The following is a 24,415-nucleotide window of genomic DNA, read 5'->3' as shown; positions in this document are numbered from 1 at the left end:
CTCAAAAATGTCAGTTAGCTTTTCATTTTATCAAATAGATAAAACATACTTATTTCAGTAACATAAAATGCAAAATTATGACCTGTTGGACTGCTCTCTGACTCCAGAAATTATCCTTCATCAATGTGGTAGGGGGATAAAATCAGACACCTTTCCTTGGGCAGTAACCCAGAATGGGTCCCTGGGCTGTAAGGTGGCACTGTCACCCCCCACCAGGTTCTACCCCATCCTCCGACAGCTACACACCCAGGGTGAGGATGGGGCCAAAGGAGAAAGGAGAATGTTTGCCTCCACACTTCATGGTCCAGGCAGCTATAGCTTCTCCCCGTTTCCTTTCCTTGAATTCCCTTCCCATCCTCTCCCCACTCTCTCATCCAGAGGAATGCCGTCCTTGTGTGCAGTCAGTCCTCAGTGTCCGCAGTCCTGGGATTCTCCAGGGTGCACTCTCTAGGTGGGGAAATCTCACAGTCCTCAAATATTTTAGCACGGAATGGAAGATTTTGTCTTTTCTAGTGTCCAAGTTCCCTTTGCTTTCAATTTCTTGACTTTCCTCCTGGTCCAAACTTTGGGAATGATGCTGTGCATTTTTTTTGCAAAGTAAATCACCTTTCCCTCCGGCCGGTGCCATCTCCCACAGTTTACTTAAAGAGCCAGGACAGCAGAATAATAAAGGGTGGAGGCCCCCTAGAGGTGGGCGAACAGGTGCAAACTCAAGCTTTCTAATTTCCAGCTCAGTGGTCTTAGATACCCCTGCCAGCCCTCTGTTGTCTCATCTATTAAATGGGGATTACAAGATCCTTTTTCTCTTGGGTGTTTTAAAGTGCATTTAAATGAGTCGGTTCATATAATGTGCTGAGTATATGATCTCTCACTAAGGAAGTGCTAATCTGAATACATATTATTAATTCGGGAAGCGACTGGTTCTTTCTCTACCTATCTAGACCTCCCTGGTTAAGTTCTTTGGACACTGAACCGCATACTGAATGCAGTCCTCAACTCTTTCCTCAGGAATTCCCCACCTAGCTTCTCCTCTCCTCCTTATGTTTCCTGTCAGACCAACTATGCCTACCGGAACCTCTCCAGTCTCTAGCAGTCCACTCTGGTTTAAGTTTGTTTTGCTTTGCTTTTGTTTGTTCACATAGTCTCTTCTCTAAAATCCTTGAGCTTCATTATAATTTTCTCCCTAAAATATTGGCCCATCTCAGAGAGCAGTTTCGCATCCTATAATACACGTCGGTCTTCCCTGTCTTCTCGCCATCTGTCTTGCTGTCCGTCCTTTCATTCAAGCTATGATAATCACATTTTTCTCGTGAAAGTCAAAATGTAGTGGAGAAGAGAGACAATAGATTGTGATGAGTGGAATAACAGTTTCGTAATTAATTAGATAACATGTAAAATGCTTACCCAAAAGAAGCTGGCAGAAAGTAAGAGTCACCACATAGCAGACCTCTTACAAGGCATGAAGAATGTGACGGAGAAGCAGCATAGGATCCTTGAGGTGTGCATTCAGTGGTGGGCAGGAGATTTCTGGGAAATGGGAGGAGGAAGACTTTCTGTCTTCCCTGTCAGGGAAACAACACGTATAAAGGCAAACGTGGTGGGATGCAGACTGAAACAGTGTCTAGGGTTGGCGAACTCCCAAGTATTTCTAGAGAATCAGGGGGGAAGGAGGCAGTGGGTCGGCTGGGGCAGAAGGTAGGGCTGCTAAGGCAGGCAGACGTCAGCTAGTGAAAAGCTCCTTTACGCTATGCCAAGTACTGCGCTTGGACTTGACTCAGGAGCAGAGAGAATTGTTTCCAGACTATTAAATGCCTACTCTGCAACAGATGGCATCACAGATACTTGACATTCACTATCCTATTTAAACTTCAAGTGAAATACAAGGTAGATAGATATCAGTCTGGTTTCATTGATATGAAAGTTAAAGGGTCAGTGGAGAAGATAGTCCAGACAGGACTTGAACGAAGGTCCACTGGATAGAAAGTTCATGTTCTATTACGGTACGTTTTGGGAGGGACTGAGCTAAGGTGGTGGGAGGTGAGGAGTAGCACTCTGACATGTCTTTTTAATCCCCCCCTTAACGAAGGCACTGGAGATGGAACCCAGGACCTCGTGCATGCCAAGCACGTACTCTACCACTGAGCTACACCCTCCACTCCCCTGACACGTCTTAAGCAAATGAATAATGTGAACATGTTTGCTTTTTAAAATCATAACTTTGCAGACCGTGGAGAATGGGCTGAACAGGGAAGAACCTAGAAGCAGAAAAGCCCATTAAAATGTAAAGCTGTATTGGTGAGAGGTGCAGGAGTCTAAGCAAAGACAATGAGAAACTCCAAGAAAATGCTGAATCTGAGACCTATTTAGGAAAAGTAAGTCACAACATCAGCATTCTGAAAATGCTCGCTGACATTTTATCACATGACACCCAAGTTATGGAGGGTCAACCAGCTCATTGTAACGATGGGAGGACAGGAAGAGGGGAAGGAAAAGAGAGTTTTCGCTACAACTGGTAATTGGTCCTATCAGGAACATTTTAAGAAGGAGGGTTTTAACATCAGGCTACTGCTCAAAATTCAATCAATTTTTTATAACAAATTAGGAAGCACTCCCAGAGCTGATGAATAAAATGAAATTAGAGGTAGGTAAACAGTCAATTCTTGGAGAGGCTATAATCAAGGGAGAAAGTTATGATTTTGTCAGTTGGGAAGAGGGGAGATCAGGGTGGGTTATAGACGCTCTGTATTAATGTGCAGGCTGAGGGTTTGGAGGCAGTTTTTATAAGTTATTTCACAGAGATTCTTTAATCAACTCATCTGTGCCCAATAGCATGGCTGGGCAGTGCTAAATGCCCCTTCCAGGATCCCAGCAATGATTTTTCAAAAATGCATATTTGGAGCCTTAAGAAACATAAGACCATGAAATACAAGAAGAATATTTTAAATTTTTAATACACATTTTGACTTGTTGAGAATCTGAGTTTTTCATTAGTGTTGCCTTGTTTTTCCACTAAGAACAGGTGGAAAGTGCTTTCGAAACTTTCGAAGTTGTATAGTGGCCTCTACAAGGGGGCTATCTGTTCTTATGGTGCCGGGGGAAGGGAGCTCGAAGTCCCTGTAAACAAAATATGCATGGACCAGAGCCCCAGAGGATTCAAGAGGAAGTGAATGTCCACCAGACGAACACATAAATGTTGCCCTGTGTCTGCCAGTAGGATGATTTCTAATGGTCTCGTTGAAAGAGGGGAAGGAAGGATGCTGTCTTAGACTGATTCCCAGGTCATACATAAACCCAGATGCTCCCTTCAAATGACCCCTTACTGACATCACACTAAAACAAAACAAGACACCCTTTCCTGGTGGCACGGGGGCAGAACCCCCCCCCCCCGTTCCTCACGCCCTGCATCAGAGGGACTTCATAACAACACAGGCCGGGTTGTTCACAGGCAGGTGTCATCACATCACCGCTCAGGCATATTAAGGAAAACATACACTTGGCTTCCTTCAGTTCATGACACAGATTTTGAAGAGTCATAAGAAGGGTTTAGAAAATTGTGAGGGATGAAACTGGACTGTTCATAGGATGCCTGAAACATGGCGTTACATGTTCCCCAGTGATTCCAGTGGGGTCAGTCATCCTGGCTCATTCTTGAGGTCCTTCATCTGACTCCAGAAAGCTCGTGCTGCCCTATAGTCTCTGCCCCTCGTCCCTCCTAGAAGCCAACTCCCCTTTCCCCATAGGTGACCAATACTCCTGGTGTTCTTCTCCGGCTGTTCCCACAGCCCTCCCTGACAGGGCACATCCCAGATTTGGCTCCTCCACTAATGAGAGGACCTGTCACTTCATCAGAGTGAACTTAGCAGCTTTGCTCGGGCAGGGGCACAGTTCCTAGACACCAGCAGCACTGCGAGGGTGCCAGCACACATTGACCTGAGGCTTGGGAGAGATGCTGAACAAAAGTAAGTTCTTCCTAATTCACAGATTTTATTGCAAGGTCAGACAGAGGCTATTCATTCAGCCACTTTACCCGTCACGTAACTTCGGTAGCTCGGTAGCTCGACGTGCATACATCGAGGAGCTTCTTGGGAAATGACTTGGGTTAAGAAGCTGAACAAATACTCATGTAATACTTTCAATGAGACGGGCCTTTTGCTAGGCAATGGGAGACCTGAAGTCAGACTCTTATCCTCTTCCCGGAAGAACTCCAATCTGGGGGTGCAAACAAGCATCCCCAAAACTCTAAAAAGAAGGCAGAGTATGAAAAGTAATAGAAGAGAGAAGTTAAAAGAGCTTGTGACAGCGTTACTTCATCCAGAGGTGTTTGCCTTGCACTGGTATAGAAGGCAGAATTTAAGACGCTGGCCAGTGGGCGGGCTTGACCTTGGGACCATCAGGACCCTCCCATTAGCCACACTGCCTGGCTGTGCCCTCAGGGAGCAGGCGGGCTCTTCTGAGCACCCCTGAACAGCAGTCGATGCGTTAACTTTCCACTTAGGAAAATCAAGGAGGTGCAGCTGAGTTAGTTTGAAAGGGGAGCATTTGGAGGGCCTCACAGATGTGACGATCAATCCTTTCCAGAGGCTGCCTTGTTTAGATCTAAGCTGAGCACGCGTACAGCCAGAGTTCGTTTTCAACAAAGCCCCCCTTCACATTATCTCCTCACCCTGGCAAAAATAATTAAGCCATAAAAATAAACATTTTACTCTGTCCCTTAGATTTCATTTTCTTTCCCCTTGTTTATTTCTCTTTAAGACAGTAAAAAAAAAGTTCTTCCTACAAACAGCATGAAGTCACAGCTTGCAGAACATCCTCACAGGTGGCCAAGGAGGACAAAGTATGTCTGTAACACGTTTCCCACCAACACTGTTGCACACCTAGACTTTCTGCTTTATTTTGGACCCACAGCCCAGTTTCATGTTCCTAGCAGACCTGTTCTTTCTGTAGACATTTATGAAGTTATCTTGGTAGGATAGGATATGTTTCCCAGCCTCCGATGCAATAGCATCCCTTTTGCCTGGACTCCTCACCTCCCCACTTTAAAAAAAAAAAATCTCCTACTCAACATTTCCACATCAGCAGTTGCTCCCAGGTCCTGCCCAAGACCAAGGTGTATTAACATCTTAAAGTCGCCTTGCCAAGACATTTGCATTTAAATAGGATTCACAGCATTATCCTGAAGGCACTGCCCTCAAAAGGTAGAAGTTTAGACGTTACTGGGAGGTGGAGGAGAACTGGGATGGGGGGGGGCAGCGATGAACTAACTAGGGCGCTTCTGTGCTTCCACTGTAGTCAAGCCCTCTTCTGAGGGTCAAGAATAACACGTCTACACCCAGTCAACCCCAGGAAGGTCAGAATTGACTTCGATATCTTATCTTTGTAATTACACCCTTCTCATATTTATGTAAGCTACTTGTGTGGGTCCCTCTAACTCCCACAAGCCAGCCAGGTAGGGCTAATCTACCTGGGTTATGCAGAGAGGAGGAGGCAATGCTGAGATTTAAGCCAGATCTGCCTGGAGCCAAAGGCCAGTCTCCGTCCATCATTTTACGCCCTCACGCTTCAGAGAAAAATGCCCCTTCTTTTGCTTTAATTCAATCCCTTTAACCTGTCTCTTACTGTCCGGAAATGCTTGTTTGACTCTCACCTTATTTTCTAAAATTACACTTTGCCTATTCCTTTCATTCTTTAGTAAAAATACATGTTACATCTCAGGTGTGAGGATGCCTCTAATAGTTCCAAGTACAAGATATCACTTTCTGTGTTTTCTTCTGCAGAATAATTCCTGGCTTCCTGTTATCATGCATCAAAGTTGCTAATGAACTCCCAAGGCCATCCAACTAATTGGCTGATTTTGTGTTCTTCAAATGCAATGTCTTTTAAATGTAGAAATAAAAAGGCAATAATTTCACATATATGAAAAAATATTCTTATTTTTATTGTAGAGTTGATTTTTAAATTTTAGAACTTAGAATTTTAACCTTTATATTAGTTTATCATAAGGAACATATTATATTACATATAACCAAATGGTGACTTTTCAAGTTTAAACGGTGATTTTGAAATATTAGCTACACATGTTACTTTTATTGTTTATATGATATTCTACAAATAAAATCATGCATCTTATAAATATTTATAGAACCTGAAAGTCACAACGTATATCATAATACATAATTGATGGTGTTTCAGAGGCAAAGTGTGTTTAGCTCCACAGACCATAATCAATAAATAAATGAATAAAAATGAGGATTAAAAAAAACCACCACTGGCCTAGAAATTTAGAAACTTTAACCAATGCCTTAATAGCTCCCCTCTTTAAAAAATGCACAAAGAATCTGCATTACTTAAGAGAGTTTTCAGAGATGTAATAGGAAAATGTTAGACCTGATAATCTGCCAGGCAGATTAAAATTTTAATGAGCCATGCTTTTCAGAGATAACTGGAAAATGAAGTAAAGCGCTTCCTGCATTCATTTCTGCTCCCTGAGACAACAGTTTTATCTCAGCTTCATTCAGTCCACCGCCGATAACCCACCAATGTGTAATTCCAAATGTCCCACAGAGGATAACGTACACCATCCCAGTGAAACCTTTCCCTATGTGTTTTAGCCATGAATTAAATCTTGCCTTAATGTATGGGACATGATGGAAGTCCCTGTTACATCCATCCCTTCCAACAAGATAATTGATGCAGAGAAGAGACAAAAGAAGGGGCTCACTCTAAAAAAATAAATGCTCCACAAAGCAATCTCATGCCTCCCCTAACGCAATCTATTTCTCATGGGTCTTTTGTTACTCTGTAACATATTAAATTATCCTCCCAATTACCTTGGCAACTAAAACAAGAGCCCCTAATATGCTGATGACTTTTGGGTGATTACACCAGCTGTCAGTAATAAATGATCATTAAGGTATCTTAATTATTAAGCAGGATGGGAATATGCAAAGTGTTCGCTTTTTTATAAAACTTGTGTCTAAAGCGTAGAGGAATCTTCATACTGACAGAATTCTCTTCCTCTACCTGAGATCAGCAATGTGGCCCCTTTTCTCTGAGACTCTCCCCTCCGCCCCCCAGTTCTTTGCCTGGGTCTCTTCAGTTATAACTGTAGCCGAATGTGATGATTTAAAGCTACATTTTTAGCCAGCTTACCTTCAGAATAATAGCAACAATAACAAAGAGTCAGAGCTAAGAAAGGACCTTTGAACAGTCAGCTTAAACCACAGAAAAGTGTTCCTTTATTCTGCTTATTACTGTCTCCTCTAAAGGTTAACCATCTTAAAAGGCTGGCATTTAAACAGAGAGCAGGAACAAAGCATCACTAGAAAGCAGAGAGATCTTTCTCCAACAGCAGCATCTCTGGTCTCCGTAATTCTTAAGAAATAGAACAACTCAATGATAAAGAACCGATACCTTTGAAGGAGAACATTCCAGCACAGGAATATCGTCTCGCCGGCTGCTGTGCAGAATGAGCTGCTTGGGCATACAGCTCTCTCTTCTGAGCTACAGGGTCCGCTTGGTGGCCGCTGCCAGCACAGAGAGCATGACAGCATGTATGTGGTGTCCGTCCGCAATAACAGGAGGCTCACCAGCCCCGCTTGGTGCTGCCTGCCCGCGGCATCAGAGCTTTAGACCCTCGCCGTCTGATTGGCTGCTTCCTAGTCTCACTGTACTCCTCTGCCTTAACCCTCCACGGTGTTCAATATATTTTCCCTAGGGATTTAGTCAGAGAATTGCTGGCTAGGGAATTAGAGGCAGGTTAAATTGAGCTGGTTTTCAAAAGCAGTGACATGATTTTCTATGAACATGCCTAATGTTTAATTTCCCAAAGTTCCACATAACCTCCCCGGGAGAAACCTAATAAAATGGATATAATTTAACAATAGCAGTTTTATGTTTCCTCTCTGACAATGCCTTGACTTTAACTCAGGCATAACACAGCCCTGGAGTGATCAGGTGGCTTCTTGCAGCCCAGCAAGTCTGTGTAATCAACATTAAATCAAAACAGATGGGGATGACAGACTGTATTAAGAAGGTTATTAAAAATGCCAGGAGAAGCTATAGCATAAGGCTGCTGAAGCCATCTCAAGAAAGTGTTATAAATCACTTACCCAAAACGGTCTTACAATATTTATGGTTGGCTTTATATAGCTATGATAATGAAAACATAAAGATCAATGACAAATGGCAAAGGCTTTGCTAACATCTCTAGAAGAAAAGTACCAGAAAGAAATATCAGATCTTGTATTCTAGGGGAAGGGAAACAGCTCAGTGGTAGAGTGCGTGCTTAGCATGTGTGTGGTCCTGGGTTCAATCCCCAGTACTTCCATTTAAAACAAAGCAAAACAAAACAAACAAACAAAAACTTTGTGTTCTATGAGAGCAAGCCAAATAAAAATAAAAAATACACTTTTATTATCTCCTATCCATATATTAGATTCAATTTTATACTTTACTTTGGTCAAGGATTTAGGATAGGGTATTAAAAATACCCATTAGTATATTATATTTTTTAATGAGAGGCTTTAAATTAAAGATGGTGAATTTACTGCATATATTTAACCTCTTCCTCACAAGGCCGCACTAAAATGGCAATAAATTTTTATTTTAAAAAAAAAAACCCAGAAGGACAAAGAAACAAGGGAAATTTGCAACCAAATTTAGAGAACTAGAAAGCAGATGATTAGGAGGTAAGTGAACAGGGGAAGCTGAATCCTAAACTAGCAACAGGGGAAGTCAAGAAACAACAAAATTTACAACATGCCAGCCTGAATTAGCTCTGGAGTTGGTGACATAATGAACATTTGGAAGTGGAGATAAGGTGCAGCTGAAAACACCAGATGGTCTGACCACCCATCCTTCACCTGCACAGGACAGTGGAGGTTTATTCTCTGGAGAGACTAAAACAGAGTGTCTCTGGACTGGCATGGTTAAAAATAAAGGTCCCAAAAATGAAAATATGAGAGTTAATGGCAAATGGGTCTTTTTCCCTGTGCTCAGCTCCTGGGAGACAGGTAGCAGTGTATAGACTCTCCAGCAAGGCCATCTGAAGAGTGCTCTTTGGGGATGCTGATCATCCCAAAGGACAAGACTTAAAGGCACTCACACGGGTCACTCCCTAATAAATGACACAGCCAGATCACCCAGCAGTGAAGCCACATTAATAAGCCCTACCCATGGGGTTTTAGTGCCCCACCCTCATGTGTGAGTTGATCGGACAAATATCTAATATCAAAGCAGAAAACAGAACAAACCAAAAAGAAACAGGCAAATAACAGACAGACAAATATGAAAAAACTTAGAGGAAATGATGGGTGCATAGTGAGAACAGTTAAAGATTATTATTAACGCTCTTGTGGAAATAAAACTGCACAGGCCCTTCTCTCTTTGCATGGTTCCAGTCTGCGTGATTGTCAGTTACACAGTTTGGGTTATAGCACCTGTCCCCTGGTATTTCTGCTCGAATTTCAATTACCATGGCCATACCTAGAATTTTCTTACCTTTATTCTCATGATTTTCCTTTTTTTAATATTCTTACTCAACTTTCAAGACTATTTCTACAACTTTATCTTCCAATCTTTTTATTGAGTTTTCCAAGAGCATTTTTATGTTCCATGTCTTTCTTTCTTGTAACGTTTTGTTTCTCAGCTACAATAAGTTGCATGGTAATCTGGGACTGTAAGAATGACCATTCTAGCAGAAGCAATGCAAAGCCGTCTTAATAATGAATGGAGAAAATGACAAGTATTCTGTGAACTTTAACAAGCTTCTCAGAACATTAAAAACTCACACTAACAGTTTTAAATGTATAGGAAATAAAAAATGAAAAATTTACTTAGAATACTGTAATTTAAAACATTAACAAAGTGTTTTCTTTCTGAGGATAGTGCTTGCCCCCTTTTTGGGGTGTGACTTACTAAATGAGCATCTTTTCCATGTCTTGGGGAACGGTCATACTTCTTTTCAAGTTTGGGTCAGCTTCCAACCATTTATCCTTTGTGCTTTTAGTGTCATGAGACATTTCCAAGAGCCCTTTAATGTAAATTACTTTGCTTTCAGACATCTTCATCCTTTTCATCACAAACGCTTTCATCCATATTAAAAAATTTTGCGAATTATCATACCCCGTTGCCTTAACCTTGAAATCTAGGTGCTAATTGTACTATGATGGTACACTTTGGCATCCAGAAATCTTAATCCTAATGCTTGTTTCATGATTTACCAACTGAATAACCTTGGATAAGTCATATAAACTTTCAGAATCTCAACTTTCTCAACTCACCTACAACATTACCCACACTATAATAAGCAAATGTCTGTAAATCCTTAAAATGTTTAATGTTAAATAAGCAAATATAAGTTAATGTTGTGATATATCTGAGCTTTACAAAACACTATATAATCCCTGCCTTTCTCAAACTGTAGTTCTCTTGTGTATTTCTCTTTCAATCTCAAGTAAGTGTGATAGTTGGTTCTGTAATATCTTTTTTTGTAGGATACTTTGCTTGATATTGCAAATTATGGAAGGTAATTAAAGTCCTCAGTATCTAAGTATTTTATTACTCAGTCCGTGCTTAATTCCCAAGATCATCTCTGGCTTGACAAAAATTGTGAATTCTACTTGGAATCCTCCAGCAAGTAGAATACGTTTGTTGGTACTATCTGTTTCAGACTCATCAATTTCAGTTACTTTCTTGTTAGAGGCATTATAGAAAAAATAACACATCTTAAAATCAATGATAGAACATGCACATAGCATGTTCAAAACTCTGAAGTGATGAAAAAGTGAAATAAACTAAAACAGCATTCAAGAGAAATATACAAATGTGTTCAGATTATTTTTCTCCAAAATATTTACAATTATATAAAAATAAATGGAAAACTAGTTTATGAATATGAGAGCACCTATAAAATAAATTACCCTTCTGCTTTAACGCCAGATGCATTTTATGAAACTATACAATTATAGTTTTATAGTTAACGATTTTACTTCTTAATGATTTTTAAGCAAATAAAAGTAAGGTTAATCAAAAAATTAAATACCCATTAGATGACTATTGAGGAATTCTGAGAAGGGCGAGGATTCTTGATGCAATTGCAGATATCTGAAAGGATTTGGCAGCCATGAGAATACCTCTTTAAGTCAACCTTTAAGTTAGAAAATAAAATAAGCATTGCTTTAGCATGTACCTTTATCTTCAGAGTGTAATCTGTAAGACTAACTTGTTATGAAAGATGGCTTTTCACATTTGATATTTCTATTCAATCATATATTCATTCGTTTAGTTACACATCAAACTAGATACCTCCTTGCGCTGGTACCTGAATTTGTGTGGAACTGTGGATTTCAAGGTATAGAAAGAGAAACTGGAAGGAACAGTGTTAGGGAGAAGAGATTGAGCCATCCTGTGCCCTCCACTTCGTCTGACCTGCCCAGAGATACTACTCACCCAGAGATGCCCTCTAATTTATTTACGTCTTCCCAGCCTAGGTAATCCACACAGATGCTTTTTGTCTTCCTCGCTTTAATTTGGGTTTGCCTTGAGTGATTTCGGACTTTTCCTTGAATCTTTGCATTTACAGTGATTGAATTATAAAGTAACTTCTTATGCAGTGCAGAAGTGAAACAGCTAACTTAAAATGGCAAACTGCCTGTTTAACTAATGGAATGTGTACATTTCTAACAGAAACTTTACTATAAAGTACGGAAATCTCTGAAGTTTTGAAATATTAATGTTAACTGCCAGTTCCAAATCCCAAAACAGGGATACAGAATAAACTTTTGGTACTTAGCCACTGGCATAACAAAGCGGCCCCTTTCCTTCCTCAGCACACACACTCACTGTTTACAGTCGTCTAGTTCTTGAGTCTGTCACTGCTTTTGTCTGCTCACTTCAAAGCCATATTCAGCCGCAGAGCTCAAGCACAATGCGAAAGGCTGGTGTCTGCTTACTAGAGCTGAAATGCTTTGTTTCAGAATTGCCTTAACATCTAAATGTATTGGTCTAGATTTACCACCTCGACCTACTTCATTCATTGACTTTCATGAAAATGGAGACTTCTGATGCTGATTCATTCATATGAAAGTCATCCCTTAGACCAGTGTACAGATAAAAGTAATTATTCTGATAAATTGCTTCACTCACTGGGCAATAAGCAGAGGAAATAAAATACTTATATCTCTATGAGTAATTCTGGGGAACTCTGAGGGTTCTACTTTAAAATGTGTTTTAAAGTGCAAATTTAATCCCTGATAAAAATAAATTGTCATCCCTCAGCTAAACTTCCTATTGTCTCCATCTCCTTCAGATACATTTAAATCATAACCACCTGCTGTGGACACTTGCCCCCCCCCCCCAATTAAAGCAAAGGAAGGTGGGGAAACAGGTGGAAATTGAGCCGAATGCACTTTTGTCAAAGCGTCTTCCTTCTTCTTTCTTCGACTTTGGCTCAAGAATAAGAGGGTAGAAAGAAGTGTAAGGAAGGCGAAGTCAGATCCTGAGAGTCAGGGGATAAATAAGGAAAATTCAGTGTATGCACATTCTAGAAGAAAGCCGGTAAAGATCAAAACTGTCATTGAGGAGGGGGAGGGTGTAGCTCAGTGGCAGAACATGTGCTTAGCATACACAAGGCCCTGGGTTCAATCCCCAGTACCTCCACTAAAAATAATAATAATAATTATTATTAATTTAAAAATAAATAATTACCCCCCCAAAACCCCAAAACTGTCATTAAGGGTCAGTGCTTCCGTAGTACCCACAACGACCTCTTTTATGGTGTCCCCCAGATGGACCTCAGGATTTCAAGATACTGAATACTGAATGAGTTGCATGTATCAGATAAAAGTTCATCTCTCTTTGTCTTGAATAGATCAAATATAAATATAACTAATCAATAAAACATAAATCAGCATGAGATGATTGAGACAGCTTAGTTAGTTGACATGATTTCAGTCAAGATTAAGAACTTTGAAAATTTTGTGTCAGCTCTTGCTGCTCCATCACAGGAAAATGACAATTATATTTTTAACACACTGAACACTTTTGTAGGTCCCTGTTCTGGCTTCCAGGGTTAGAATCCAAGAATGGAAATCAATCCTGATGGCAACAGTGGAGCTGGTTATGAAATTGAAAACTGAAGGCCAGTAAATGCACTGGTTTGGAAATTATCAAAAATGAACATTAATTCATTGACACTTTTAATTTATTGATTGTAACTTCACCTTGCCCTTTCAACCATTCTTCTGATTCTATGACCAAAACCAGTAAAATCTAAAATGATTTCTTTCTTCATTACTTGTCAAGTTTCTGCACAAGAAAAGGGAAATAAATGATATTAGGGAGAGGGAAAATGAGTGAAAGAATAGAAAAAAACTGTTATCCTTTAAACTGGTGGTTTTTCAAGATGTTCACGGGAGTCCTACTAGTTCTTTTGAGGAACCAGGCACCTGGGTGGGACAGAGGGATGGATAGTGGGTGGGTCTTGACAAACTTTAGTTTTTTGCCAAACTTATTCAACTAGAATCGCTGTGGTCATATCTGTCTCATAAACAGGGGTTCCAGGTAGGATTTCATTTGAAGGAAGGAGTCTCTGGCTCAAAAGAGGGTTGAAAATCACAACTCTGAAGTAGTGGTAGCATCAGAATCTAAATGGCAAAATACCTGGTCTCTGAGAAGTACCAATATGACACCAAGCATTATCTTTTCTTCCCTCTAAATGTACCCTTGTAGCTACTATATTTTTCTATAAAATCAGTACATTTATACACCGCCATTCCAAAAACATTTTTAGGGAGTTCACTTATTTCTACTTTGTGATTTTAGTTGATTTGGATTCACCTTCTCCACTAAGTTGTGAGCACATTGACAAGTACGTACTTTTCATGCCAAATAAGTCAGTGGAACGAAATCTCTGGAAACCCAGTAAGTTGATGTTCAAATTCAACTCAGATGTTAGACTTGGAAGCTTAGGTTTTAAATCATTATACACATGATACGAATGAATACAACCTCATTTTTATTAAAAATAATACCTTGATACATGTATGGAAATACCAAAAATAATAAACTATTAACATTGGTCATACTTGGGGACGGGCTTATGGAACCTTCTGTTTTATTACCAATGGTGCCTCTCTGAAGGCATTCGAGTATATTATTTTTTTTTAACCCTCAAGAATTTGAATGATATTAGCTGGATAGTCACTCATCTGTTACCCAGTAGACAGTGAAAGTCTTCTGCTTCAAGAGTCCTTATGTTCTCCTTGACCCTTTGTATTCTCCAGTATATTCTATCAACCAGTAAGTACCTTCTTTCCTCTTTCCTCTAAACTCTCCTTACCCCAAGGCAATCACTGTTCTGATTTATATCACTAAGAATTAGGTTTACCAGTTCTTAAACTCACATAGGTGGAATTATATAGCCACTCTTGTGTATGGGTTCTTTCATTCATCATAATGTTTTGGAGATTCATCCATGTTGTTGCATATATCAGTAATTCATACCTTCTTTATTGCTGAGTAATATTTCATTGTAAGAAATATCAAAACTAACCATCTGTTTTCCTGTTGATATACATTTGGGTTGAATCCTGTTTGGGAATATTACAAATAAAACTGATAAAGACATTTCTGATTGTCTTTTTATGACATATATTTTCATTGCTCTTGGATTAATATTTAGGAGTGGAATTGTGAGGTCGTTGGATGAGTGTATATTTAATAGAGATGTTCAGATCTTCTCTTTTTTTTACTGATATTTTGGGTCTACTCCTGCTAGGAATTTTTGATAGATAGAAATGAAAATTTCCCACTATGGTTATAGATTTTTTATTTCTGCATTTCATTCTGTCAATTTTGCTTACTGTATTTTAAAATTCTACTCTTAGTTACAAATATATGTAGAATTTTAATGTGATAAAAGGCCCTTTTATAGTTATGAAATGCCCCTCTTTATCTTTTTTAACATCCTGTTTCATGAGATCTACTTTGTCTAATAACATAGCCACACTGTTTCTTGTGATTAGTGTTTTAATGGCATATTCTTTTTCATTCTTTTATACTCAACCTATCTGTGTCTTTATTGTTGAAGTATCTCCCATGTAATTGGATCTCACCTTGAGTCTTGAGTAGAGCATCAGCTTCAGCCTAAAGGGAGTTCTGCATCTTGAATAGCATCATGCAGTTGCCTCACCTTGAGGCAAAGATGCTGAGGTTCTTAATCTCAAAGCAGCCAGTCACTTTTCGGTGTGGGCTACCCTTGAGAGACGAGGCATAACCTGCCAGACATTTCCTGGTGAGGTGTCTCCTGTCATCTAAGAACAGCTCTCCAGAGAAGGCACATTTGGGGGCCTTTAGGAGCCAACACTCACAACAACTAGAGGAGGGGTGCACTGCTGGTAGAGGGGGGTCCTCAAGAACATCCACTGTAGAGGTGTGAGGAAGTCATGTAGAATGAAGCACTGATGGTAGAGGGTGGTCCTCAGGGACATCCACTGTAGAGGTGTGAGGATGTCGTGCAGAATGAAGCAAGCAGAAACAAGGAGACGGGAATCTATGGGAAAAAAGTTAAAACACAGGTGGATAAAAAGAGAATATCCAACTTATGTCCAATGGAAGTTCTAGAAAACAACAGATTAGCCAGAATGGGGGTCAACAGTGCATAAAGCTATACGGTTATTCTAATACATGACTTGGGCTGATGTGGATACCTATGCTGAGTAAAATATAATGGGTGCTGGATAAAAGTGGACTTTTTTAAAAGTAGAGAAAGACATGATTATTTACACTGAAGGCACACTGAGTTCTGAGCAAGATGAATATACCCATACCTACGTTCATATTGAAACTACATAAAGTTAAAATCAAAAATAAAATTGTAAAGACAAAGAGGAGGAAAAGACAGTTTACCTACCTAGGTGAAACAATTGGATGACCAGCATTCTCATTAGTAAGAAGAAATGTGGAAAGATTATAGAATAACATCTTCAAACTGATGGGAGGTAAAAAAAAAACCTCTCAACTTAGAATTCTAAATATAGCTAAAATATTATTTAAAATAGAAGGGAGTGAGCAAAAGTGAGGATAAATACTAAAAAGGATATCCAGAGCCCAAAGCAGAAATTCATGGCCATGATGCTAATTGTTGACTGCCTACCAAATTTCATGATCTCTTCCATTAAAGGCAGGTAAGCCTTTGAGAAGCTTTTAATTTAATAGTCTTTTAATTTATCTGTATGGCTCTATGTCCAAAAATAGCCTTTGAAAACTATAATAAGCTAATTACACTTCTTGCTCATACCACCTATTCATTATTTTACATACGATTTTATTGTAAATCCCCATAAGGGAAGAGACCAGAGCTGACTTACTCATAATTTTATTCCCAGTTACTAACACATTGCTTGGCACCTTGTAGGAAACTCAGGAAACAGTTATGGACTAAATACATGAATTATTTCTCTAAATCTCTACCTCTACAACTTCTCCCCCTTCCCAGTCAATATTCTTCTTGAAGTTTTGCATATGACACGGAATTTTTTTTTTAAACTGATAAGTGAAATACTTTTTTCTGGAAAGAGGGGTAAGAAATTAAGAACCTGTAGAGTTGGAATTAAGAATTCCAGAATATATTTAAATAAGACATAAATGTATTTACTCACCCTCCCACTGAGACCTAGAATCCCAGAGTCAAATTCCTTAAGGTGCTAGATGGATAGTAGTTATAAATGTTTGAAAAGGGCAGATAGAAAACAACAGAGAGGGCTGTGACCTGTGATAAGTATAATAAAAAATACATTGAAATTTACTTCCCTGAGTCCTATAGATTAGGTATTCTAGAAAACACCTCTCGAAAAACATTTTAAATACCAGAAAAAAATTCAGTAAATATTTAAATGCTTCATTGAACATTTTTTAACAATATAACATTTTTTATTGATTTATAATTATTTTACAATGTTGTGTCAAATTCCAGTGTAGAGCACAATTTTTCAGTTATACACGAACATGTATATATTCATTGCGTTGAACATTCAGCTGAAGGACCTGACAATAATTCTAGGTGTTTAAATAAGGGCTGGCATACGGAGGCCCTGGAATTGTTCGCTGACACCACAAAGTTAGTTTCACGCCCTAATACAGGAGGGATGGGAGACGAGGCTTTATTTAGGTCAACCCATGGTGGAGAGTTGGAACTGAGATTTCTTCATAAATCTGACGTCTTTAAGATATTAGGCCTTTCTTGATCAAGAATGGGTAAGAAAAAATCCTATTGTTGTCAAAGGGAAAGACACTTCTTTCTCAGCATCAGATCTGAGTGGGGAAAAAATATATATATTGTAATTTTAGGCATGACTTCATAAGAGTTTGTGCTTTTCCCATGATCTTTCCAACCTCCAAATGAGAAATTAAGACATTGGCTCAGGATTGAGGATGCCCTCAGGCCTATGTTAGAAGCAGGTTCTTTCTCGAGTAATTAATGGTCTGTCAACCAAGATTTCCTAGAGACACATTAGATTTAAATTAGTCAAATAGGCTAGACATGGCTGTCTGCCTCTTAAAACTGTCTGGTGATTCCTGTTCTATCAAATGAAATTATTGGGCCAAAATATTTTTAAGGCCACTTCCACCCAGGACCTTTTTTCTGTCTGATATGGCTTATGTCCGAAATCCTTGATTTTTGCAAGCTGATATCACCATAATCTCAAGGCACTGGAAAACACTAAATGAACTTTCCAATGTCTCTTATTTTCCCATAATGTTGCAAACGATGTTGGTGCTTGATATGTTGAAATTAACATGCCAGAAATATGAAAAAATACTTTTTCAGTGAATTCCAATCTAAATAAGTTCTTGTCCATATTATTAGAAATCTTACCCTATTAAGATGGTCAAAAGCTCAACTAGAGAATTAGCAACCAAATCAGCTTTAACTTTTACTTGAAACATTTTATATAAGCAATCTAGTTTCCAATTCTGCAGAAAATGAAAACAAACATACTTTGGAGGTTGTTTTGAGTTGGACAGAAAGACACACACACCTATATTTACCAGTCCTTGCCAAGCTGTGAGAACCACTCTAGTTACCGTGGTTGGAACCCTCAGTAGTGGAGTTTATTTTGCTTCAGTTTCACTAGAGTTTTACAGGCAGAATATATTTCCAAATGGATGGAAATTTCAATTAGCACTAAATACTTTTGGCCCTGTGTTCCTAGAAAATCCATATCAAATTGTCTAAGGCCTTTCTGGCGCTCTTAAGCAGCAAACTGTGAGCAAGTCATTTATGCCCCCAAAACGAACTTACAAGGTACAGCTGGGCTGAAAGGAAAGGCAAGGAGCCATGGACTTTTTTTAAAAAATTAAAAACACACAAAATTCAAACCATTCTTAAATATTCGAACTCAAAAGAGGAAGAATCTGCAGAGAGAGAGCAATTGTTGCCGTCTATTCTAGAAAAGACTAGAGCATAATTTTTCACTGATTGCTTCCAACTGGGCAGGTCGATCAATCGTTCCCTTGATTCATTTAAAAAAAAAACCGCCATGAAACTTCACCGCCCAGCCCTGCTGGTCTGCTAAGGCGTGTTACTTCGCGGCTGACGTGGTCCTCTGAGCTCTCATTAGGTGGTGGAATGCACTCAGATCTATAGCTTATTAGGGCCTTGGGAAGGGGAGGGAGCGCTGAGGGCACCAAGAGAAAGGATCACTTCTTTCCACACTAATACAATCCTCAAAGAAGGTTTCTTCAGTTTAATTGAATTGAGTTGAATCGAATCGAATTTAATCTCAATGAATCAATTGCAGGTCATTCTGCTAATTTTTAGAGTAAAATTATTTTTTCTGAAAGAATCCATGAAGCCTGTCCTTCAGCAAGGGTTAGGAACGTCTGTCTGCAGTTTCTTTCTGGGAACAGACAACAGGTTTAATGTAGGAATGGTTTCCTCCGTATCTTTATTATGCAACGTTAGTTATCTTTCATAGCCATTGTTTTTTCAGTTAGAATCACAAATAAAATAATGTTTCTTGCTGCACTTCTTGTTAGCATCTGACTCCGCAACTAGACTTGTAAGGTCTGGGAAGACAGGGATGGTGTCTGTTTTGTTCACCCCTCCATCCCAGGGCTGGCTTAGGGCCTGGTGCACAACCACTGCTTAGCAACTATTTAATAGTGGGTTAATGACTGAGTGGAAATAACCAGAAAGATCAGCTGTTCCTGATTATGTAATCAACAAGGCACCTGAAAAAAAAAACTTAGAGAAAGGAAAATGTGAATTTTTATATTTATTCTTAATAAAGTCGTGGTAGAAGTTGTTTCTCTCAATATTAGCCCCTAGCTTTAGGTAGATACAAGTAGTTGATTTCTTTGGAGTTCACTATTCATTGTTGACATTGGTATTTACAATAGGAACAAATTGACTTGAGAATTTGCCAAGGAGGCAGGGCATCAGATGTGGGTATTGGGACAAATGGAATGGAACCAAATTAATTTAGCCTTGACAATAGACAAAGCTTTTATATTTTAAAGTGGATTTTACACATCCATTGTAGGTGAAGAAACAGAAGCCCACTCCCTTTTTCTCGTGGCCCTGGCCCTCCACCTAGAAATGCCTAATTTGATGCCATCCAAAGCCAGGCAGCAGCTCAGAAGATACACGAGGGAGTAATGAAATGTTGCCGTACAGCCACCCTTCGTAGTTAGAAACCATCACGGACAATTCAGACACAGACATGCCGTGTAAAGAGGTAACAAACAACTGCCTGGGAAGCAAATCCGGAAGGCAGCAAGAACCAGGCTGGACACAGGCAGCATCGTGTTTTAGATGAAATGAAAATCTACAGGAGTGATTTCCCCAACTTCCCTTATGGCAATGAGAATTTCTAAGAGAAGGCATCTTGTTTCTTGAGTAGTTTATTCAGCATTACTTACAAGACATCCATGATCCCAAAAGATAAAATAAGAACCAACATTAAGCAATACTAATTATGAAAAGTGATATAATCTTCAGATTAGCATACTGACAACATAAAAAAAAAACCTGCCTTTTTCCCGCTTTTCCCTTCTTAAATGTGTATAAGAAATAATGTGTATAAAAAACGTGTATAAGATTTTAGGTGACCAGGTAGATTTTACCAAGATGAACCAAAGAATATTCCTTCTGAAGTATGTTTTTCTTTAAAGTTATTAATGCCTGCTTCTTTTCAAAGTTTAACATATGAGAAGATGAAATGACACATTCTGCCCACCATTCACTGCAGTCATGGAATCTTAGAGTTCTAATACTTGCCTAAAATATTGCTTTACTAAAAATTCAATTACAGCTTGAAGTATATGGAAAATTCCCAGAACTTAAGCCTATGAATTTAAGTTGGCATTGAGTATACTGTACTTTTATTTATTTATATCAAAAACTCAAGTTATCAAAATATGGGCAAAATAATTTTAACATCCAATAGGAAAGGCAAAATAAACATGTCTGTTCTGTTTTTTTTTTAAATCCCTTAGCTTCCTGAGAGATTTTAGTATGTTTGAAAAATAGGTACAAAATTAAGCATCTATAAATAGAAAGATAAACAGTTCTAGAGTCAAGACAGTCATGGGTTCCATTTCCGGTTCCATCGCTCATATTCTGTGTGATGTTCAGCACTGGTGTGGATGGGGAGACTGCAAACTTGTCAGGAAGCCGTGGATACAGGCAAAGGCTCCGTGTACAGAATCACTGACTGGCCGGTGGTCCAGACAGCTGGGTCTGGGAGTGCAGCGCGGCATCGACGCCTTGTCGGTGCTCACTGCACACTGCTCTACCTGACAGACGGACGGACCTTTCAGTTTACTTCTCTCTTATGTAACAATCCTTAGTGAACAATGCAGCCCAGCAAGGAACAAGCTTCAGAGAATCCTTTCTCCATGACTGGGGCTGGGGTTAAGTCACCTGTGTGCACCAGTGTGAGTGAAGAGAGAGAGAACACAGGCTCCATGTTTTAAAGCCTGATCCAGAGGCAAATGTCACTTCCACTCAAATTCCACAGGTGGAACTTAGTCACAAAGCCACCACTATCTGGGAAGGAGGCTCAGAAATGTCACCATATAAGCATGGCCACAAGCCAAGATATGGTATAATTTTTAAAGAAAAATGTGGAACAAATCTTGGTGTATAGCTAGCTATGTCCCCCTCAGATTCTTCCAAGCATCATCCAAATATTTGTGTGTGCTTTTCCTATTCACACGACACAGCCATCCATTCTCCCAGGGGACTCCTCAAAGTCCCACCTGTCCTGGACCCTGCTCAAGATCTAGGTTCTCCAGGCAAGGGGCAGTCTCTTTGATCTGGTCCACAGGTGGCTGCTCAGTATCCAATGACCTATAAACTAAAAGGCCAGTTCCCTGGGGCCCATTCCCATCCACACACCCACACAGGGGTGGAGCACAAACAGCATTCCTGCAATAAAGACTTTGGTTTGGAAAGGGGAGGAGCAAAACGCAGATTTACTGATGGTTCTTAGCTGGGCAGGCGCCCTGCAAATTCTCTATCCTGACAGTCTAATGAGTCCTTGGCTACTTCATCCTGTCGCCTCTGGTTCTGTTTCTCACAGAGTGACTCTAGGTCCTCTTCCTTGGCCCCTGGCCATGCCATTCGGGGAGGGTCTTCCTTGTTCATTGTTTCCACGTTCATACCTGAAGTAGATACGGAGTAGACGCTTGCTTGGGGTTGAAGTTGTCACAAGCATTTGTAAGCCAGGTTTGCGATTTAAAAAATTCAGCAGGCTTCTATGTGGTTTTATTTCTTCCCATCAGTTGCAGGTTCCAGTCACCATACATAAAACCCTCTTCTGGCTTCTGGGATCCATTCTTCTCTTCCATTTTTTTAAAGGTGCCTATTTTGATGACATTTGAAACAGTGAGTTTATGTGTAAAGGCAACACTCTTCATCTGATCTTTTTTTTTTTTTTTGCTTTGACTTAATGTTAAGTCTTTGAGAAAGGTTCTGAGAAACAAGTTATGAATCTACAACTATTTGAAGTATGGAAGCAGGAGGTTATTTCCAACCTCATCTGTTTTACTTCATCTCTGCTTTTAAATTTGCCAATTCTTGCCTGTGTTTATTTCGTTCTTATAATGCCTTGCTAAAAGCAGCACGGACTGACCAATGCAAAATGAACATTCTGGCGCTCTGGCTGCAGATCTGATAGGTGTACATGGCCTGCCTATCCAGCTATCACAGCAGGTAATTTTATCCAGCATTTTACCAGACCATATCCAGTCTTCTAACCTGGTATACTCATGCCCTCACCTCCTATCACGTGACCGCTAATCACACCTATTTTAGATCCTTTCACGTTAGCATCCAATTCCAGGTGCCAGTTCCTGTGTCCGTTGTAGAGGAGCTGAGCTACTAATACAAAGCAGCTATCACGTAATTTATTTCGATGCAGTGAAAGAGAAACCCATTTATAGTTACGCCAAAGCCACAGGCAAAGACAGGGCTGTCCTAAGCAAATTAGGACTATGTTCGCTCTGTTTCAAGTTCAAGTATTTTTAAAGTTGAAAAGTCTGTTTCTGTCTCTTGTGACAGGACTAAGGTGCATGGTCTGGAGCAGCAGTGTGACTCCTCTCTGAGCTCCAGGAGGGCCTTTCGGGAGCGAGGTTCCTTCCAGTTTCTTTCACCTCGTTCTACAGGATGCTGTCCTCATTCGTTCAATGATTCCTCTGTGATTTAGCCTGAAGGGAAGAGAAGTAGGGAAGCAGGCTTGGCCGATATTTTTTTAGACCAAGCCCAAGTGGTAGTCACGTCATCCACATTGTGTGGATGAGAACCGCGTTGCGTGGTCAAACCTATACGCAAGTAAGACTTGGAAATGTGGGGTCTGATTGGGCAGTTACGGGCCCAGCAGCAACTCCAGGGCTGTGGGAAAATGCAGGAGAGATTCTGATGGATTTCCAGCAGCCTCCCCCAAAACAGCAGTCTTCCTTAAGAGGAATTACTCCCTCATTTGCAATTTAAGGGTGAAATTCTTCCATGTTCCTAGACTTCTGTGAGTTCTCTATGATGGAATCTACCTGGATTTATAAACACCAGTTCATTTCATCTTGGTTTGGAAGTGTCTCAGGCCCTAACTTACTGTCATATGTGATCTTCCACCATTATTTTTCATGCTTATACTTAGCGTTGTGATGTTTTGATAGGCGGTCTGTCTTTGATAGATGACTTCCTCTTTTCTTGCGGGGGTGGGGGGAGTTGACATTACTCTCAACTATTTAATAATAAAAATCTTTATTATTACATCAGTAAGAGAATCCTGGTTTTTTCCTACCAAAGAAAAATCATGCTTTACCCTTCTCTTTTCCCTAATACCTTAAGCATATTTTATATTTTCCCTCATAGTGCAGAAGAGCTGAGGGGCTATTTTAAGAGGAGTCAGCATCCACTGTGCTCTGCTGACTCTCATTGCTTTCAAAAAGTTACCAGAACTTATCCAACAGTAATAGTCATTAAATCGTTCTTAATTCCATCTTAGTAGGGAGCACAAACCTTTCTTTTCGTGGTGGATTCTAATCCCTCTGCACACCCAGTGGTGCTGATGGCTGATCTGATTCGTCCTTTTCCCCCAGAATGAGAGTTCCCCAGCACCTTTCATTACGCACATAATTAACTTTGGGGCTTAGGGACTTACTAATTGGAGCCTTGACAGTCTCCTACTGTCAGAGAGCCTCGTTTTGGCAAAACCCCTCAGAGGCAGTTTTCGCGGAGCAGGGATGACTTGGCGATTTCACCATATTCTGAGGGTGCCGAGCTCGGCTCTGATACTTCATCCTTCAACGCTCCCAGCTCCATTGCTACTGTTAGGAACAAAAGAAGCTCCAACTGCCTCCTGAAATCGCCACGTGAGCGGAATAATAAGTGCAGAGTAATCAAAGACAGCAAGATGCTGCTTCTCCTTTAGCTTCTCTGGGGCACATTTTCCAGCCTGGAAGTCAATTAACTCTTGGAGCGAGCAAGCCGGTGTAGCATTCAGACTAGGTCACTGCCTCGGTAGCCTGGAAAAGCCCGTGTGCTTTGCAGAAGTTAGGCATTTTAGAAGTAGAAAACAGCTGGGGGAGAGGGGGTCTGGCTCGCTGTCGTGCTAAGAGAAAATTACTTGGCATCAAAACAGTTTGAAGGTGAAAATGCCAGCTTAGGAATGTACTGCACAAACATGAATTTGTGAAATTACTAAGTGTGACATGAACAATTAATAAATGAAGGCTGAAAGGCTGACTTTCATACATAGATTATAGTCCTGGTAAAGGTGACATCCGAGGGTGCCCTTCTGATCTTGCTGTTTTATTTCCATAAAATATTATCAGAAGTATGACGGTGCTTTTTTTTTTCCTTTTTTGATTCCCCTAATACAGTATATAAAAATAAAGCCTTTCATGGGAA

General features: G+C 39.9%; 1 protein-coding gene across 1 annotated transcript in view; it reads left to right on the top strand.

The window, feature by feature from the left end:
* Window positions 1-24,415, top strand: part of TLR3 (toll like receptor 3) — a 221,518-nt gene that overhangs the window by 156,420 nt on the left and 40,683 nt on the right. The gene's annotated exons all lie outside the window — the stretch shown is intronic.

This window comes from Vicugna pacos, chromosome 26 (assembly GCF_048564905.1).
Source record: "Vicugna pacos chromosome 26, VicPac4, whole genome shotgun sequence".
NCBI classification, from domain to species: Eukaryota; Metazoa; Chordata; class Mammalia; order Artiodactyla; family Camelidae; genus Vicugna; species Vicugna pacos.
The sequence above is the reverse complement of the archived record's forward strand: the minus strand, read 5'-3'. Positions and strand labels throughout refer to the sequence as shown.